Consider the following 20549-nt stretch of genomic DNA (forward strand, 5'->3'; position numbering starts at 1 on the left):
CATACTTTAGGACAACATAAGGAGACTTACAGCTTTTAGAAATGTTGTTTTGCTCTCATCTGCCCCACAGCTGAATTCTGTATAGAGAGGTGGTGTTGTGCCATGCTAAGCCTAGGGGTTTTAAATTTCTTAGCTGTGTGTTTTCTACTAATTATTCTTTCCTCCTTCCCACCCTTGTAGTTTTTAGAAACCAATGAGAAAAATTAAAGACAATTAATTCAGTTCAAGATTTACTTCTACCGAGTCATTCCCTAGCCTACGTTCATATTTACAATTTTCTTTTTCTTTCCTTTTTTTTTTTTTAATACTTTTGATAGTAGCTTGAAAAAATTGTGGGTTTAGTGTCTGCTCATGAACAAGGTCTTAGGAAACTTCACTGACCTCCCCTTGCTTCCTCTGCAGGGAGGGAAAAAGGTTCATGCCTGTTACTTCCATCACAAGTTGAAACGGGCTGTGTTGCCTTCAGAGCAGCCCAGCCATCTGCCCGGGTGAGTTCTGGATGAGGCAAAGCCAGGGTCCATAAGCAGACAAGGGCATGCTTTCAATAGACTCTCACAGTGGAAGACAACTCAATACAAATAACCCCTACTGCAGGTTCTTTTAAAATAATGAATTCTCTTCTGTAGTGATGACACTTTTGTATTTTTCACCTTTTAGTTTCTGAATGCTGCAGGACATATATTGCATTGACTGAATTGATTGATTGACTTAAGAAACTGAAATGCTTTTCTGCTGTTGTGATTAGAGGGCATGGAATAATGTGTATCATACTAAGGGTTTATTTTGTTTAATTCTTTCTGCAGGCAACTTGAACTAAGTTCTCAAATTCCTTAGATAGATTTTATTTTTTCTTTTAGGCAAAACTGTTCATGCAATTGGGTTTTCGCTAGGCAGAAAATAAAATATTCAGAACTGTTTTGTACTTATTCCCTCTAGAACCACAATTATGTCTCTAAACAAGAAGTTAATTTTGAAGCAGGTTACAGGTTTTAATAATTCTCAGTGTTCCCTTCAGGTTCCCTTTTTGTGTTGAGATTGTTGTAACTAATTTCATCTCTAGGTTCAAGGCAGAAGTACCTTAAATATGGATCAGAAATAGAACTGGCTGCAAAGTCTGGCTCTGTACTTTCCCAAAGCTTTGGAGTGTTTAGATCTTGGAACTTGATTTTGGTCAGGCCTGTTCTTTGATATCCTCAGATGAAAGGCAGGCTATAAATGTGAAGAGCAAATTCTTTTGCCTTGGTTACACCAGTGTTACCGAATTAGTGCCAATGTGGTCACATGCTGTAGCAGGGTGGAAAATTTGGCCCACAGTATTTATTGTAAGTAGCAATAAGGAAAAGAAACCTATTGAAGAGAAGAAACACAAAACTGTAAATGGCCAGGCAGCAGGCCTCATGCTAACTTTATTTGCCAAACTGGTGATTTACTCCAACATTAACATTTTATGCAACCAAGCTGAATTTACTGTATAAAACACTTTATTGCAGCAACCCTGCCTCTCCCACCCTTTGGCTTTTTAAAGAGATTGAAGGCACACATAAACTGCTAAAAGGCCTGAATTTTTTTTGCTATCTGTGTTCAGTATCCCTCCAGGTTTGTTTACTACATTAAGAGCAAAGAAAACCAGGTAAACATATTAAGAGGATAGAGAAGTTTTAGTTGTAAAATATCCAGGGGCTTTATTGTAGACTTATGGGTCTACACTGCAGATTTCTAATTGCAAACAATAGAAGTGAAAAATAAGAGGGTTTAATGCATTAGTTGTGGGTTGGTAATGGACAGATATGTGGTGCTTATTCTCTGGCTGGCATGGCATGGCATCAGCCTTGGGTCCCCACTAAAACAAAAAAGCGGAAAGTCAAACAACAGTCGTGTCAAATTAAACCTCTTTTTGTTTAATTTTTCAAAGTGATTCATTTAGCTGGTTGGCAGACAGTCAAACTGATAGCTAACAATAGTTCATTTATTTAATGTTGCTTTCAGTACCCTGCAGCCACTCGACTGCATCAGAACTTATCTTCTGTAATTCTCTTTGAGCTGTGAAGATAGGCCAGGAAACTGGAGTAGGTCAGGTGTATATGAAGGCACAGCTCACATGGTGGGGCACTTTGTGCTCTGTGAACCATAGAATTGGGAACCGATTTTCAAGAACAGTTAAAGCTTACGTTTAATCTGAAAAGGGAATAAAACTGATATAAATATGTTCCATGTTTGCTGAGTCTGAACAATCAAAAAATAAAAGAACCCAGTTTATAGAGTAAAAAAAAGTGTTGTGTAAACTGCCAAAGCTGCAAATTGTGAGAGCAAACAATGAAAATGAGATCTTTCCTGACTATATTTTCTCAGTAGTTATAAAAATTTGGATTAGTCTCCTGGTGATTTCCATGTTAATTCTATTTTTTAATAGGGTTGAAAAACCCTAGGTCTGAGTAGAATGAACAAACAACTCTGCAGTTTTGCACAAATGTGAGTAAATCTAGTAATAAGCACTTTTTAGTAGTGGTTCGCGGGGCTTATAAAGTTAAGTAAAAGTTTTTATGTCAATAAAGTTAGTAGATACAAACCTAATAATCAGAGAGGAAGCAGATCAGTTGAGTAAGAAGATAATATTTACAGTAAGTGTGAGTGTTGATAGAAAAGTTTTTTCTGTTCTGTTTAATAGAATTTTGTGGGACTGTTGAATGGTGTTTGATCAAGGAGCTCTGGCATAGGTTGTTCACCCAATGAAAACAAGTATAGTGTATGACAGTTCTCTGGCATTTTAGAATTGTGTATCATGCAGTATAACTATATACAGAAACACTACAGGGAGTGGGAAAATATAAGCAGCCTCCACATGTAAGACATCTGTTTAAATCACATGCATAATTTTTGTTCATTTGTTTGTTTGTTGTAAAAGCTGGATAATTTTGATCTTCAGTTTCAGTTTTTACATTTTCCATCTATACTTCTCCATATATTCATGCTTACACAAGGCAATCTATGAAAAAAGAGAACATTTTTATACATAAGAACCATGGATTGTATATTAAATATAAATTTCTATTATTCAGCTCTGGTGAGGATTATCTATGCTTGCAAGGGACAAGTTTTCTCAGAAGCCAAGTAATCCTTTCAGTGCTGTTCCTGTAAGTATGGTCTGTCTATGCCAAAAGTTCTTGTGCCCATGGTTCATGTCTAGTTTCGTGCTGGTCTTTTACCACAGAAGGTTATTTTAGAATAATTTTCAAATGCTGTTTTTCTCAAAGAATCATAGTTACCTGTTACTCAACTTATATTTATGAAAATAAATCGTTTTGATAAAGACTTTTATTTTCATAAAACACTTGTATTGCTGTTATCCAAAAAAGACTGGAGAAAGAGCACTGGTCCATCATTCCTGATTCTCTGTAATTTTTCCTCTCTGGATTGCATTTAATTTTTATTATTCCTTACTGTTACTGTACCTTTAATGTGTTGAAGAAGGTTTGTGTTCTCTGACATCCTGGTGAGCCAAACCAATGAGAATTTTTGGTAAGTATGCGTCTTCAGTCAGTCAAATCAAGAATGCATTCCTATCAAAAGGAGTTCTTCAGCCTAACATGGTAAAGACACAATCTGTTTTCAAGAAAAATGTGCATTATGGAAACAATACAATGTCCATTAAAAATACATTAAATGTCCTTATGCTTTGTATTTTCTGGTGGTTTTTAGAGTGATGTGAAATATAATGGAGAAAACCAAATTCTAAATGTGTTTTGCTTACCACATTATTGTAAATATATCATGAGCACTTTACTCTGATGAGAATGCTGGAAAGGCTACTGGTATTGAGAACACCCATTATGATGAGGATAAAAAACCAGTCTGCTATAATAAAGGCCCGCACCGCAAAGGACTTTAAAATAGAAAAACACTTGAGAAATGTAAAATCAATACACCATTGGTTAGAGATAATGTAAAGACAATGTAAGAAGCAAAACAAGCATAATTTTATTGTTATTTATTACCAGTGTTGTTTATTTTGTACCAGCAGTGATATACATGCTATATAGATGGGTGTATAAATAGTATTTTCTCCCAAAATTTAAAACTAAGTGCCTATGCACAGAAAAAGCAAAACCACAGGAAGGGTGGTGCCAGGATTGTTCATGCCAATGCAAAAATGTCCTACTATGTGTGGTGGTGTTGGCATGGGATATACAGGACATTTTATACTGTTGAAATGTATATTTTGAAAATATAACCCAGAGGGTAAAATCCAGTCATGAAATTAAGTTTTGCCTTTGACATCAAAAGGACCATGGTTTCACTCAGGTGGGTACTTTTGTCAAAGTATAAGAAAACATATGCCTGGAGAAAGTATCAGTCAATAACTGAGAGACAACTAATGAAATTTTATAGTTATTTTTCATGAAAGTCCTTTTAATTCTGGGAATAAACAGGAGTCACTATCAAGGTTATACTTAAAGATTACAGCCTAAACTATGTGTTTCACCTTCCATAGTCAAAAAGTGTAGAAGAAAGTTTGGTCAGCTTTTGTGCTGGAATTACTTCACTCAAAGTGAGAGATCACATGAGGAGATAATAATAAGAGACATGAATTTTAGTCCAAAACTTATGAGTTTTGGGTTCCACAGGCTTCACACATAAGCATGCAAAGGTGACAAAAGGGAGTAATTGCTAAAAGGAGGCAACTTCTAGACTGGATTATGGGTTGTGTTCTTTATTCAGTGCAATGTGATACTTCCTGGACACTGCTGGGGTCAAAACATTTAGAAAACTGAATATAAGTCAATCATCTCCCCAACAGCCTGAGGGTTTTTTTTTCATATTTCCCACAGTTTTAAATAAAAATGCAAGGAATCATGCCTTTTGCCACTCTTACTCACAAAATATATAACTGCTTACTCAAATAATCTGGTTCATTGCTTATACTAGAAAAAGACATTTGAGTGAGAATATGTCATTATGAAAGACTTTTATTTTACAGTTGTATTACATTCTGAAGACAGAGTTAAATCTCTGTGCTGTTACAGCATGCACATTTCTTCACCAACAATTTCTGACACAACTGGAGGGCATTAGAAAGACTTACAAGCTTATAAATAGTTGGAGCAGTCTGCATTTAAGGAAGACATTATAGAAAATAACTTCAGACCAGGCAATTGGAAATTTAGTTAGAAGAAGGCAGAGATTTAGACCTGTAAGTGGATTTAGGATTTCAAAAGACCAGAGTTTGGTGAATTGTGGATACAGAACACGCCTTTGGTGAATAGCAAGAGCTCTGCAAGTGACCACCTGTCAGCTGAGGCACAGAAATTATCTGTAAACACACCTCAGTCATGAAAAAACTCATTAGCTCAGACCTCACTGAAACTAATCAGCTGCCTTGATTTAACCACCAGATGGGCATAGATGACCACAGAGAAGCAGCTGAAAAACTATAGGTTAAAAAATAATTACTCTGCTGCAATTTTTCACTGTGTTGATGCACTAAACACAGATACCCAGGGATGAAGACAAAAGCTACAGACATAAAATAATTAGCTGAATGGTAAAGGGGTTAAAGAAACCATAGCTATTGACACAAAATGAAAGAGTAATTTGTTCTGCTTTTCAGTAAGTTGACTATTACTAGCTACAGGAGAAAAAATGAAGTATAAATGGGAATGAAATAATGGAAATAACTATAACTGAAGTAAAAACAAAATTACAACTGATTTTGCCAGAAGGGTAAACAAAATGTCCTATTTGAGATTGGCATGAAAATACAGATCTAGTAGCAAGTATTTTAAATCAGGCTTACTAAATTAGTGATAGTACCAGATCTAATGACAAGTGCTTTGCCTGTGTTTGTGTAAGAAGAGGAAACTGCTGTGTGCCACTGCAGACTGGTGAGTCTGGCTCAATAATACATTTAATTTTAAAACAAGTCTTGATGGGAAAGACCATTAAAGCTACAGGTAAAAGGGAAGTGGAATATTGGTTTACCAAAGCAGGATGCCCCAAACTAACTTGATCTGTTCTTTTTTTTTCTTTCTTTTCTTTTAAATAGAATGACTTCATTTTAAAGAGAAAGGAAATAAAGGGGGTATATTCTGTGTGTCCTTTTACAATGTACTCATTATGCTGCTGAAAAGAAAATTGCTCACTTGCTTGAAGAATGTGGAATTCAAGAGCACAACTGTGAGACGACCATGGTAGGTGATTTAGGGCAGTATTGAAAAAGGAACCATTAGGCTGTGGGATGGGTAGGTGGTTAGGTCTGACCCTTAAGAAGAAATCTTTCCACTGATAGTCATAAAAGAAAAGTGGGATTGAAGTTTCCTGATAGTACAATATTGGGAAACTTAAATAACCAGGACAACCAATGAAAATAGCTGCATTGCCTTGAGGGCCTGAGGAACTAGGCATGAGATTCAGCTGTAAGAACTGCAAAGCATTTCAGAAAGGTGCTATAGAGAAAATATAAAATCTTGTTGTAAGCTGAGAATTTATCAGCTGGAAGTAGAGATTATGAGAAGCCTGATCTGTTTATCAGAATACTAGATGACTAGAAAACTCCATTCACCATTTTAAATTAAACCTTTGTGTCTTATTATGCCTTCCTTTGTTGTGCTAAAAATCGATTTGTTATCAAAAATCTCTTCCCTGCATGGCTACTTGTAGCATATGATCTAGTCACTTTCTTAATTAAATGTATGAATAGAGCTTCTGTCATGCTCTTACTTTTATTCCCAGACTATTTACTATTCTTGTAGTTCTTTTCTGAGACCCTGCCATCAAGATTCCTTTAGAGGTGCAGACAGCAGTGCATTTCAGCAGTGATCCATTAATACTGTATTACTAAGAAATTACCACTCCCTTCACTGTTATACATCTCTCTATTCAAGGAATATGTTCCCTGTCTATACTACATTGCAAACAGACATTAGTCAATAATCATGATTTTGACGAGTTTTCTGGTGATGCTGTGGAATAGTATGATGAAATGGAAAATAAGAGAAAGACAAAATATAATTACCAGCATAACAAGGCAAGAATTGGCGTGGAACACATTTCGCCACACTGCCCAGAGCACCCCAGAAAAGTAGACTCCTTTGCTATCTGCTGCTCCAAAGGAGAGTGGAAGTGAGCTGAGCCAGATAGTAGTGGTAGAACCATTGAGCTTTTACAGGTCTCCTTGCTAGCAGAGGAAATAAGGTAGTTTTCTCTGCCCAGATATTTCTTACTACCCCAACTCCTCCTGAGAATACAAAGAAGGTAAAGGCTGAGGCTATCCTAACACTTCCTGCAACTTACACGATATGCAGCAACCTGCATGATCTGTGTCTAAACCCAGCATTTTCCCTAGGAAAGCAGCATGAACTCAAACAGAAGATACCATAAGTTACACACAAAAAAGGGGGAAATAACCATTAAATAGGCATCTGGAGAAAAAAAGACCATCACATGGAAGTGAGGAATGAAGAGCTTATGTTTCAGGCTGGACAAGGAGGCAAGCTAACCAATCAGCTCACTATAAGCCAAATGCCACTGTATTGTCTGTGTCCATGGTTCAGCATCTGTACATTTCTTCTTAAAGATGTTACTTCCTATCACCATGAATGACAGTGACGAGGGTAGACTCATAGAATATGGTATTCTTTAGGACACCAAACTGGACCTCTAAGATACGACATGGGTTAGGCCCTTCACTTCTAGAAATATAATGCATGATTGAGGGACTCATTATCTCTCATGCCAAGCAACAGATTCTGGAAGAACAATCCAACTTTCATATGCAACTAAAATGAGAAACAGTCACAACAAATACTTAACTTCAGAATAGCACCTTTGCTGGCATTATGCACTGTGAGAGAGATACATTAGTCAGACAATTCAAGAAGAGGTTATACTTTTGAGGTAGTGTTCAATACTTTGGAAATAATTTTTATGTTAAATGTAATATCACTAGGCAGTTTATTACTGTCAAAGTCATTCAACATAGACATACTTGACTCTAATTCATACCTCCTGAGTGATGCATTTATGGCAAAATACATGTGAAGTGTCCATTTCTGAGCATCCCTGTAAGCCATTTTCAGCAGGAATACTTCATGGAACTTTCCACTGCGCATTGCTTTTCTACCCTCTTGGTGGTTTCTTTTATGTCGTTATGCCTCAGTGGCTGTTAGGTGAGGGAACTGGATACAATGCTGTTGCTCTAATTAGACTGTGGTGATCAGTCAGTGGAAATTGCCTTGCTTTTCTTGCACTGCTTTGTTTACCTTCCTGTTTGAGCTTGTAAATCTTTTCTGTCAAACCTCTGCATTCCATCTTTCCATGCACTTTAAAAGTTGATTTTGGGATGGGGATTACTATCTTCAAAACTGCCTGGGTATACAAAGCTTTCCTTTTTTTTTTTTTTTTTCAAAAATACCACATTTTGTTAAGAAAACATTGTGAGAGATTATTTGTATTTGGCTAAATCCTGCTGTTCTTACTGAGGATAATATGCACTAATGGTGATAAAATCTCACCCACTCTAAGATCCCTTGGCCCCAAATAATTTCCTCTACCGTAATCCTTAGGAGCGAATGAGTGTTTTAGTTAGTTGCCATTATGTGATCAAGACTCTACTAGGTTAAACTGCTTTGCTGCTCAAAAGATCTTGAATCCAGCCTTTCAATTGTACTTGTAGTTTTGCCTATGCAGTTCTTCTTGTGCCAACTCTTGATAGTCTTGATTTGTTTCCTCCGTCTTTCTTATTAAAGCAAAATCCAATTGAACATTTTGAAATAAGCCCTGGTGTTATCAAACTTCATATTTACATGCACATGAGTCACACTCTGTATCAAATAGAGCAGCTGGACATGACACCACAGACTGCAGATCTGACCGAGGATCGAAACAGGGGACCTGTTACACATCCTTTCTGTCAACTAATTTTATGCAACAACATTTTTCAAGTGGGGAACATTTGCATATTCAGTATCTTTAAATACATAAATGTGAGGAACCATTGAACTCTTCTGTCTTTAACTGACTTTTATGCTAAGTTTGGACAAGATTAAGACCTGTGCTGAAAGCCACTTCTACCGGCATAACTTTGTAAGTATGAGCTATAAAACTATAAATAATTTTAAAACAAGGAGCGTGGAGCTGATGTGGCATGTTTGTAAATCATATGTATCAAAGAAAAACCTGTCCAGCTGTGCTTCATAATGTAAACCTAGAGATAATTCAAATAGAGATGTCTGCAATTTTAAAATATTTTTAAAAATACAATTCCAGCTTGTAATTAAAAATGTGCATGAAGAAAACTTTTATTATTATTTCTGGAACTAACAAAGAGTGCTAATTTTTTACTGTAAATATTTCATTTAATAGCTTGAAGTCAATTTTAGCTGTTTGCTTTCTGCCACTGAATTCAACCTGTATTAACAGGCCCAGAAGCAAACAAATTTTTTCTGCTCAATTATTTGAATAGTGAAGAGTACAAGTTCTATAGGCAGCTTCTGTAAATTTTGGTACAAGAAACCTCATGCTGAGTTACACTTAAAAATACTGAAAGCAAAAGCAATGTCAGATCACTTACATCTGAAGTAGAACTTCAGATTTTTTACTTGCGTCTACAAAGCAAAAGAAAGGTAAATGAAAATTATCAAATGAGAAAAACTTGAGGGAAGTTACTAAAATATTCAGGAAAAAACAAAAAAATTACCCAGGAGGTAGATTTTATAAATTATTTCTTCCTCTCTGATGATTTCCCTTATGATTATAATAAATTTAAGTCTTGTATAGTGCTATCAACATTTTAATAGCTGATCAGGAAAGGAAGCAGAGTCATCCAACGTAATATCACTGCAAAGTGCTTTTTCAATTGTTAATGTTTCTAATCAAAGTTTGTCAAGTTGGGAAGAGCTCCCTGTAAAACCTGCAAAGCCACTCCATGTTTTATTTTTCACAAGTCTCTTCAAAACTTGTCCTTGCTGATGTCTGCAAAAGAATATCAGTGGGTAGACTGCTGGGGTGCAACCATAACTGCATAGCAGACAAAGATTTATTTCACTTCTTGTCGCCATCTGAAATATTTTCTAGCCTTTTGTCATGTCTATCAATTTTCTCATTCTTTTAGGGTAAAGTTTTTGGAAGTGAGACTGTCTTTCTATTGTGTTCTACAGTTGTGGTCCGTGGCTAGGGCTCCTACTTGTTAAGTTATTGTAAGTGAAACCTTTTCATACATTCTATTCCCCAAGAAGATACTGGCACATATGCTCACATATGTTAAATATCTTACTTTTCTTTTCCAATGATGCTTCAGGTGGCATACTGAAATACTCTTGTTTTCCTCAGATAAGTAAATGAGATTCAGCAAAGCATACGAGCAGACTGCACTTCAAGCATGTAAACCATGTCACTGCTAGGAACCAGTCCAATGTATGTTTCAGTGCATAGTTATGTACTGTGCTAAGCCATGATAACAGACATCTGGTTAAAATTCAGCATGAATTCAGAACTTTATTTCTGTTTGGTCTTTCTATGCTGAAAAGCCATTGAAGTCATAGGATGTGAAAGTGTATTATCAATTCAAGCCTTTTACACACAATACCTTATGCAATAGGTATATTTTTCATTGGAAAATATGGAGGAAGAGGACACTGATGTTTGGGCTTATGATAACAAAGGAAAATAAATTTGTTAAGAAAATAAATCAAGACCAATCACTGTGTAGCTCCTGTGTTCCTCCTGCAGAACATGGGAAGAAAATGCAAACTGTTTGCTTCCTCTTTCCAAAACTGTATTTGAGTGCTGCATGGACAAAATCTCTCGACTTCAGGGATCTTGAAAAGGATTTGATTCTTCAAGTATTTCTCAATGTAGGTCACCTGAGAGAGTAGCCAGGCAAGAAACTGTCACACTTCATGTACTGTTGAAGATTTTTCTGAGCTACCATTGTGAAATTTTGTGGGCTTATGCTCTTGCCTTACATGTGTCACACAGTTAAAAAGGCTGGAGCACTTTATAAACTTTGTAAAATCTTTTAAATTTTTTCTTCTTTCTTTTCTTAGAACACAGTTCTGGAAAACCAAATATGAAATTGTCCATCGAATGCATATTAAACAGTGAGTTGTACTTCTACTTTCAACACCTGGAGAAAAAAAATTAATCTCATAATAATGAAAATTGTGCATCACAAGACTGATTAGTCTTCCTGATCATAAGCCTCAACAGTAAAATTATGACCTCAGGGAGGCAGTGAATGTCCTCATGTAGGGCATAATCCCAAATATCATTCATATGTAGTCAGATCTGATTAGCCTAGGTGAACGGTAAGCTCGTTTTATATTTAAATTACAGCACAAATAAAAAATGTATGAAGGCAAGAGATTGAGAAGAGAAGGCTGCAGGCAAGTGAAAGAGTAAAAAATTCCATACCTCTGTTTTTCAGAATATATTTGGAGTGTGCAAAACATACCTGAACTCTCACACACATTATCTATCTTTAGAATCAGACATATGAAAAATTGCCAGTAGTAAAAAGAATGGCCTAAAAAGTATATAAACACCTGAATACTGCTTTTGATTTAGAGAATGTATCGATACATTTTGCCTGATGAAGCTCTTACTGATCATTATCATTGATGTGAAAGGAATAAACAATGAAAGCAACGTCTTTGTACAGACTTGATTAAATATACAGATTTTAATTGACCATGATGTGAACTAACAGAGGGACAGTTCCAAAGGAGGTACAGTACAGCATAAAGAGATATGAAAGGGGGAACAATCTGGCAGTGTCAGAGATAAGGTCTTGTTTCTTGTGTGAATCTTCACCAGAAATACTGGAAGATGGTGTTCTACGTTGAAGCATGCAAGTCTGGATCTATGATGAATCATTTGGCTCATAATATAAATGGTGAGCAATCAGTAAACTTACTGGACTTAAAATGTCACAATTTAAGTGAGGCCCTAGAGAGAGCTCTCAGCAAATTAGAGGACTGGGGGGCAATCACCAACCATATAAAATTCAACAAGGGAAAGTTACAGATTCTGCATCTGGGGTGGGGCAACCCCGAGTGTATGTACAGGATGGGGAATGAGATGCTGGAAATCAGTACTGCGGAAAGGGACCTGGGAGTCCTGGTCAATGGCAAGTTGAATATGAGTCAGCAGTGCCCTGGCAGCCAGGAGGGCCAACTGTGTCCTGGGAGGCATCAGGCAGAGCGTTGCCAGGCAGTTGAGGGAGGGGATTGTCCTGCTGTGCTCTGCACTGGGGCAGCCTCGCCTTGAATATTGTGGCAGTTTTGGGCACCACAATATAAGAAAGATATTAAGCTGTTATAGAGCGTTCAAAGGAGGGCAATGAAGATGGTGAAGTGCCTTGAGGGAAAGCCATGTGAACAGCAGCTAAGGTCACTTGGTCTGTTCAGCCTGGAGGAGACGGGAGACCTTGTTGCAGTCTACAACTTCCTTGTGAGGGGAAGAGGAGGGGCAGGCACTGATCTCTTTTCTAAGGTGACCAGTGACAGGACCCAAGGGAATGTGTCAGGGAAGGTTTGGGTTAGATATTAGAACAACGTTCTTCACCCAGAGGATGGTTGGGCACTGGAACAGTCTCCCCAGGGAAGTGGTCACAGCATGAAGTCTGACAGAGATCAAGAAGTGTTTGGATGATACTCTTGGGCACATGGTGTGACGCTCGGGGAGGGACCTGTGCAGGCCCAGAAGCTGGACTCCATGATCCTTATGGGCCCCTTCCAACTCAGCACATTCTATTCTACTCTGTGGTTATTTTCCCTATTTGTTTAATCATCAGAGGAAATAGAGTGTTTTAAAAGATAGTCAAATGCTCAAAGAGGAAAGACATGGAACAGTACTGAAAAAATTGGATGGAAGCTTTATTAGGAAATCAGGATCTAGACACTGGTGACATCACTAGTGAAAGTTTCTATTACCTATTTTTAAAAATATATGTTTTGTAATTATATTTCATTGTGGATCCAGTACCAAGTAACAAATGCAATTTCTCAGTAAGAGATAACTGGTTTTCTTCAGGATAAAAAATGCATAGAATTGTAGAATTGTTAAGGTTGGAAAAGACCTCTAAGATCATGAAGTTGAACCATTAACCTAGCACCACCACCATGTTCACCACTAAACCATGTTCTGAAGTGCCAAATCCACATGTTTTATGAACACTTCCTGGGATGGTGACTCAGCTGCTTCCGTGAGAAGCCTATTTCAATGCTTGACAACCCTTTCCATGAAGAAATTTTTCCTAGTACCCAACTAAACCTCCCCTGGTACAACTTGAGGCCATTTCTTCTCATCCTGTCACTTCTTAGCTGGAAGAAGAGACTGACCTTCACCTGGCTGCAATCTCCTTTCAGGTAGTTATAAAAAGCAATAAGATCTCCCCTTAGCCTCCATTTCTCCACAATAAACAACCCCAGCTCCCTCAGCTGCTCCTCATCAGACTTATGTTATAGACCCTTGACCAGCTTCATTGCCTTTCTCTGGAATGGCTCCACCACCTCAATGTCTTTCTTGTCGTGAAGGGCCAAAAACTGAACTCAGGACTTGAGGTGCAATCTCACCAGTGCCAAGTATGAGGGAGACGATCACTGCCCTGATGCTGCTGACCACACTATTTCTGACACAAATAATTCATTCTGTACAAGACCATTGATATTGCTCATGTTTGAATGTTACTAGTCAAATTCTGCTGGTTTTATTTGGAAAAAAACCCTACCTTTTTGTCTTGGTTGTTTTTGATCTATTCTGTTTCCACAGTATTAGAAAAGGGTCCAAAATGACCAATAGAAAATTGCTGCATAGTAATTTTTTAGTCTTTTCCTAAGTGTTTATATTTCTCTTTCATCCTATTATTCATCATCAGTATGCATTATTGCATAAGACTACTCGGAGTTCATCCAAATACATGCTTACGTAAGGTAGGCTTTTGTAAGACAAAAACTTTAGTAGTCTTAACTCAAAAGAGAGGGTGTGAATGAACAAGCATGTCTCTTAAATATAAAAATATGGAAACTCTCTTGGGGTATAAAATTGGAGTACTGTTTGGTCATCCATGACACTCTCAGAGAGCAATATATAGAAAAAGGCCAAGTAAAAAAGTGTGGGATTTCTTCAGAGCAGGGCAAAAGTAAGACAGATATCTATTCCTAGGACACAGATGTGTGGACTTGACTATGTACTGTAGATGTTCAGTCACCAAAAAGTTAACTCCAAGGCTCTGAATCAAATTTGATATGATTATCCCTGTACAGCCTATTACTGCAAATCTCATTGCTTCTGCATTTTCTTGGAAACTATGACCAGACTTCTGAATACCCTTCAGAGAGTACCCAAAAATTAGTTCCTGCCATACTTAAGGCATATGTTGAATATAAGAAAGCCCATTCTGTTAATGGCAGTTTCTTGCTGTAGTAAGTCTTGTGGGGAATAAAATGATGTCATGGTGTCATGAACCATGCCCATAATTAGCACATTTAGTTAGCCTATTAGATGGTGTCTTTAAAGAAATGTCACATTATTTTTATTAATACTTTTTTTTTCCCAATTCCTAGCCTTATGGGTGGCAATCCATGGAAGGCAGCTAAAGGTTATTTTTATTATATTTTGCATTTAAGGGCCTTCTTTTGCAGGAATTATGGCAAGAAAAAGGTAGGCAAGTTCATAACAACTGCAAAATTGGGCAATAGGGGAATTAAAAAGATTTGTACAAAACCCCCAGTGACTAAGTGCTCATTTCACTGCCTGTTGTATCCTGTTATATCTAGAGAATGGAAAAAGGAAATTCCATATTGACTAGATTGAGCTGTACTTGCCATCTCAGTAATGAAACCATCATGCTATTTCTTCAAATGAAACCTCTGTAAAACTGCACAACTGTTTCTTTTTACTTTCACACTGTAAAAATACAGAACATCAAGTGTCCAGGAGAATATATTCATTGGAAAGAAGCTACCAAAGACTGTGCTTTTGACTGTCATCTGCAGCTTATTTCACACACCCCCCAAAAGCAAGAAGTCAAAAATGGAAACTGCATGGGTGGTTTATTACTCAGCATTGGGCTCCAAGTGAGTCTTCTTGATACAATTGTCTTCCTGATAGAAAACAGATTGATAATTTGTTTCCCAATTCCATAATTATTTGAACTCATTACATTTCAGAAAATATGAAAATGTTTCAGATTGTGCATACACTCCCACATGCTCCTGTATTTAATTTTTGGGCCTGGATCCGTTCTTCCTGGTAGCTGATATAGTAATTTACACCTTTGCAGGTGTAAGGGGGTTTATGAGGTAAATAAACAGATTCTGATTAGCACAGGTCTTCCATTACACTGAGTCTGAAATATTTTTACCAGAATATGAGACCTGCATACTTAAATTTCCAATGAAGTTCTTTTCCATGACCAATACTATCTAAAGCAGTTTTTCAGTAAATGTTCAATGCAGCTACATAAATAGCAACAATTTCCCTCGAAAGAAGGTAATATCTTTGTTTCACTCTCTTTTTAGAGAGATCTGTCTGCTCAGTTCCTGTGCCACTATAGTTCCTGTGAAGAGTGTTGTAACTGAGTGCATCTTTTTTATTCACACAAAGAATTTGGAGAGGTTAATGCTATTGTGCAATATTGTGCAATATTAATATATTGTGCTATAAGCAGCATGAGTTACTGAACATGGTTCTGCCAGAAAAAAAAATTCTTGATGCCTTGTGGAATAACATTTACTACTCTAAGAATTTGTGTATGTGTGTGCACAAAAAATGATTCTGGATACAGTAAGAGAAAAAGACACAAAAATAGGCAAACAAAACTAAAAAAAGTCACTATGAGCTTCTTTTTCACCACTTTTCATCAGAATTTGATTTTAAGTGTGTTTTATTTTACTAGAATATTAGCTTTAGACTGGAGTTTAGTAGCTCATGTTAGAAGTCAGGAGTCAATGACTGATTCCTCTGTGCTGGTGATGAGGAAAGATGGAGAGGATTGATTCTTACACTTACATAGTTTCTCCTGGAGTTCTCTTGTTTCTGCATAGCTGCTTATCCCTCAATATCAGTAGTAAAGACCATTCCAGTCTTCACAAAATATTGTCAAAATATCTGAGTAGGTCATTAATTTTCAAGGACTTGCTAGTTATGCTACAAAGTAGGTGGGAAAAAATGTTGTGATGCTTGGGTGTGATGCCAACAATAACTAGCTATTCACAGCTATGATTTCTCACCAAATAATTATAACTTTTACTTTACAAGGGGGAAGAAAATAATACTAAGAATGAATATTTAATAACATTTATCCATTACCAAATCATTCTTAAGTTTTCTTTGGGAAAAGGAGCTAGGAACCCTTCTTATTGGCTGGAAATTTCCACTGACTTTCTTGGGAATTGCAGACATGCTAAAAATACAGTCTGTATACCTATGTGGCAAGGATTATGCTCTTTTCCTGGTAGGATACATTCTCTGTCTCACATAGACATCTCAAAGTTGTATCATTGTGTTTTTGAGCTTTTTGGCACTGTTTCCTTCTCAGTTCTGTTCCATAGAGCGCTTTGGACATTCCTGAAGGTGGGTGTTCCAATATTCAGTAGACTTCCTCCTCAAAATGTCACTGCTTTTTAGCATCATAATGCTGTACTGTTAATATAATGTTCTTTGTCTCAATTTAGCATTGTTACTTTTGTCTGGTAAAAGAAAATCTAGAACAGGATCATGGGGAAATGTCATAGTCAGGTTTGTATTGTATTTCCTTTCCCTATGTAACTGGAGGTTCAGCTACTGCTTGACTGTATAATTCATTTGCAGTCCTTGCTGTAAAAGGCCATGATATTTTATTTCATTTTGGAGAGCTACTTGTCACTTCCAGGTTTAATATAGTTTCAGAGTCACATTAACTTGCAGGTGTACTACTATGGATATTCCATGCTCAGAATTTGCCTATCAGTACTAACTCAGTTTTTCTGGGCTCTCTGCACCCCTTAGAAATGCAAAGCTTCCTAGTAATATCATGGAGTGGATTTTGCATTTTTTTTTTTCATCTGTGTTTTCCTGTAGATCCTTTTAAAAAAATTACCTGTCCATGCACATAAAAGATCCAGTGTTGCAGGCACTTCTTCCTTTACATATTTTATATGGACAATGTTCTTTTAAATTATAAGAATTTTGGTAGTCTTAAGTCAAGATTTTTTTTAAGGTGCTTGAACTTAAACCCTGAAGAGTGCATTTTGCTCCAGTCCAGTTTCCTAATGATCTAGATCACTGGGAGGTGTGGAGAGCCATGCATTTGGGAAATTCAAGCCATTATCCAAATACAGGCTTGGGAGTTTAAACTCTTATTTTTGAAAATTTTGACCCCATTAATTACAGATTTTGACTTACATAGAGGGACCACTCTTTACTCTTTTAGATAATGTAAAATATAAAAAAAGTTAAGGAAGATACAGGAAGGAATTATGTGATGGAGTTCGCATTTTGCCCTGATATTTTGTTAATGCTAGGGATTGGAAATGAGAGACATCAATGCCTCAAGTAAGAGAGGAGACAAAGATTACCAGCTGCAGAATTTATGAGATGAGTATTATCTTCTAGAGCATTTATGGCAGAAGGTACTTTTGGCTGAAATGTTACTCACATTCCTAGGAGAGAGCCTGGGACTACTGAAAATGTAACCATAAGACAAGTCCAACATCAGGGATGGGACATGATGGAACAGGAGAAGATGGTGGAAGTAATTACAGAGGTGTATATAACTTTTAATGATGCAGATGTGGAAAACAGAATTTGGTGGAAAGGGAGATCAAAGAAATATCCAACATCAAGAAGTACTACCTAGGAGAAGAGAAATAGGATAACAAGATACAGCTACTATGGTAAAGAAAGCATGGAAGGTAGAACAGGAAGGCAGAAGAGAGAAAGAGAGTGCTGGTACAAGAAAATAAGGTATGAGTATGAACGATAGCTGTGGATTAGAACCCAATGGAGAAAATGGACTATTCACACCTGATTTGAAAGAGAAGTACAGATGAGATGAAATGAGTTTCAAACATATGGAAGAACCCTCTTTGGGCCCTCGTGGAAAATGTACAGAATTGTGTGATTGGTATTCCTCACTAAGAAGAATCAACAGCTTGACACCAGAATAGGCCCAGAGCACAAAAAGGCATACTGTTTTATAGGTACTGGGAAGAATGGAAGTAGATACAAATTGACAGAAAGTGTTTATGGTGGGAAAAAATAAAACCAAAATTGCTATGTTATTACTAGACCAGAGAGGTAGCATTCTGAGAGAAACAAAGCAGGGAACCTAAGTAGCACTGCTATCTTTTCTAGTGTAACAGAAAGAAGCAATGATAACATAAAGAACTGGGCTACTGGGACAGTTTGTGGGTTCCAGTTTATGGAATTAAGTCGGTAATTCATAAGGAAAGTTTTAAACAAATAAATGCAGAGAGAATGTGTGGGTTTTTTTTTTCATGGCAAGAGTGAAATTAGGTAAAGGGTAGCAAAAATACAGTTAAAGGGCACAAAGTTATTGTAAAACAAAAGAACACTAAAAGGAATGAAGAGAAATTTTTATAATGAGTAGAGTCACAGTCAAGTGGATGCTGCAGCTAAAATCATGTAATCAAGCTAGAGAACTAAATAGAATCAGAAAGAAATTGAAACAGGTAAAGACTGAAAGAAGTAAGGTAAAGAACCTAGAAAAGAAAGCAGAGGAATCTGAACAATGGATACATTACATGAATTTAAGTATTATAGAGAAAAAAGAGACATAATAGAAGAGTCAGAAGAACTGAGAAATACCTGTTAAAGGGAATACAGTATTCAGAGAAGTAAATGCACAGAGCAGGCATGATACATGTTTAGATGTAGAATGCTGAAGAACAATGAGGAAAAGGAGCATGCATAGAAGACAGTAGATATTCTATCTGAGGAAGAAATTAAGAAAATTATTTTATGAACAGATATTGAAGATCAGTTTTACGTGTTGCCAGTGTTCCCTTTAACATTAATGTGGGAATAATTTTAATAGGCATTGTGTTGGGGACATTAATTTCCCTGATACATATTAGAGAGCAAATGCTATTGGTAATTTTAAGACTGTTCTAATGCTCTGACCAGGACCTAACGTGCCAAATAATCAGACATCAGATTTAAGTTTAAAAGATGCCCATTTTTGATGGCAATGTTGAGAATGGAAGAACAATAATACTTGTGTTGGTTATAGTACTGAAAATATATTTTAAAAAGTTTAGAACAATTAGTCATTGCTCTAATGGCCAAAATGCCCCAGATGGTCTCAGCAAAAGGATCTAGTCACAGTATTTGGCCAAAACTCCCTAAAATGCCATTTTCTCTTGCATTTTCATGAACTCAACAGTTTTTCCTGTCTCTTCCACTCAGGAAATAAACTCTTTTCCAGTGCTGTAATGGAGGACTGTGAAACCCTGCATCAGAACCTGTGACTGGAACTAGACATCTCTCCTGTTGCATGATACAGCATATAATCTGTGTCTTGCATGCAGTTAAAAGTAAGAGCTACATCCATTAATGTGCTTACAGTATGATTCAGTGTTGGGGAGTACATTTCCTAAATTGCATTTTTTTTACAATCTGATCACAACATGTTGTACAAGGACTCAGTTGATTAAGTTTTCCATTTTTTCAATGGACATAATATCCATTAAAAAATATCCATTAAAAAAAATCAGATACTCTGATAATTTAAATGAATGTAGCTTTTGGATTGGCTTATGCCAGCTGAGAATATGTCTCTATTTATCCTAGTAACATCTAACCTCAGCTCACTCTGGTATTCAATGCTTTACCTAGAACAGACTTGGCTAAAACCTTCTGTCTGCTTATGTAGTATGAAGTGATTTTAAAATTACTGGAACAAGCAGCAGAGGTTTTTCTGCAGCAATGGAATCCTCTGCCTGCAGAAAGTTCATGGCATTATGGAAGCATTTTGTGCATTGGTCATGTTTTCACCTTTGAAATAAATGAAAGCCATTTGCCATACGTGAAGAGTGGAGCAGGCTAGTACTGAGGTATGTTTGCCAAGGCTGTTCATCCAGTGGAAAATAAAAGGACCTATTTATAAATTCACACCCCCTGGGATTAAGGAATTACAATCAGTTTTTCTTTTTCTTCCCGCTTTTTTTTTTTTAGCCATTTCCTCTACCATTTTCAAATGTAGACCCATTAGAGTGGAAAATCTAACTCTTAGTGCAAATGTATTGAGTACACAAAATTGGTATGTGTCTATATATTGGGAAGTTAGCCACTTTTCATGTTCTACTGGGACTTATAGACACATGTACTCAGACAGCAGTTTATGTGCTGGGACTTTTCACATAATTTAGTAGTATACTGCTAGTTTAAAAATATAAACCCATTTATATAAACATGTGCAGCCAATGCAAAATTCTCTACATGTGACAGCACTGAAATCATGAGTGAACCAAATGAGGTGAACAAAGTTAAGTCTGAGTATATAAACTCAGCAGAATTCTAGACAAAAAAGCACTAGAGACTTTAAAATAAAA

General features: G+C 36.7%; 1 long non-coding RNA gene across 3 annotated transcripts in view; it reads left to right on the plus strand.

The window, feature by feature from the left end:
* Positions 1–395: 395 nt before the first annotated feature.
* LOC135414654 (uncharacterized) overlaps positions 396–20549 on the plus strand; it is a 33066-nt gene continuing 12912 nt past the window's right edge. For all 3 annotated transcript variants that reach the window (XR_010430767.1, XR_010430768.1, XR_010430769.1), the window contains exons 1-4: positions 396–488; positions 3057–3131; positions 6041–6185; positions 19405–19532. This is a non-coding gene — a long non-coding RNA (uncharacterized LOC135414654). The remainder of the gene's footprint in view (positions 489–3056; positions 3132–6040; positions 6186–19404; positions 19533–20549) is intronic.

The sequence above is a fragment of the Pseudopipra pipra genome, chromosome 5, assembly GCF_036250125.1.
Source record: "Pseudopipra pipra isolate bDixPip1 chromosome 5, bDixPip1.hap1, whole genome shotgun sequence".
Taxonomy (NCBI): domain Eukaryota; kingdom Metazoa; phylum Chordata; class Aves; order Passeriformes; family Pipridae; genus Pseudopipra; species Pseudopipra pipra.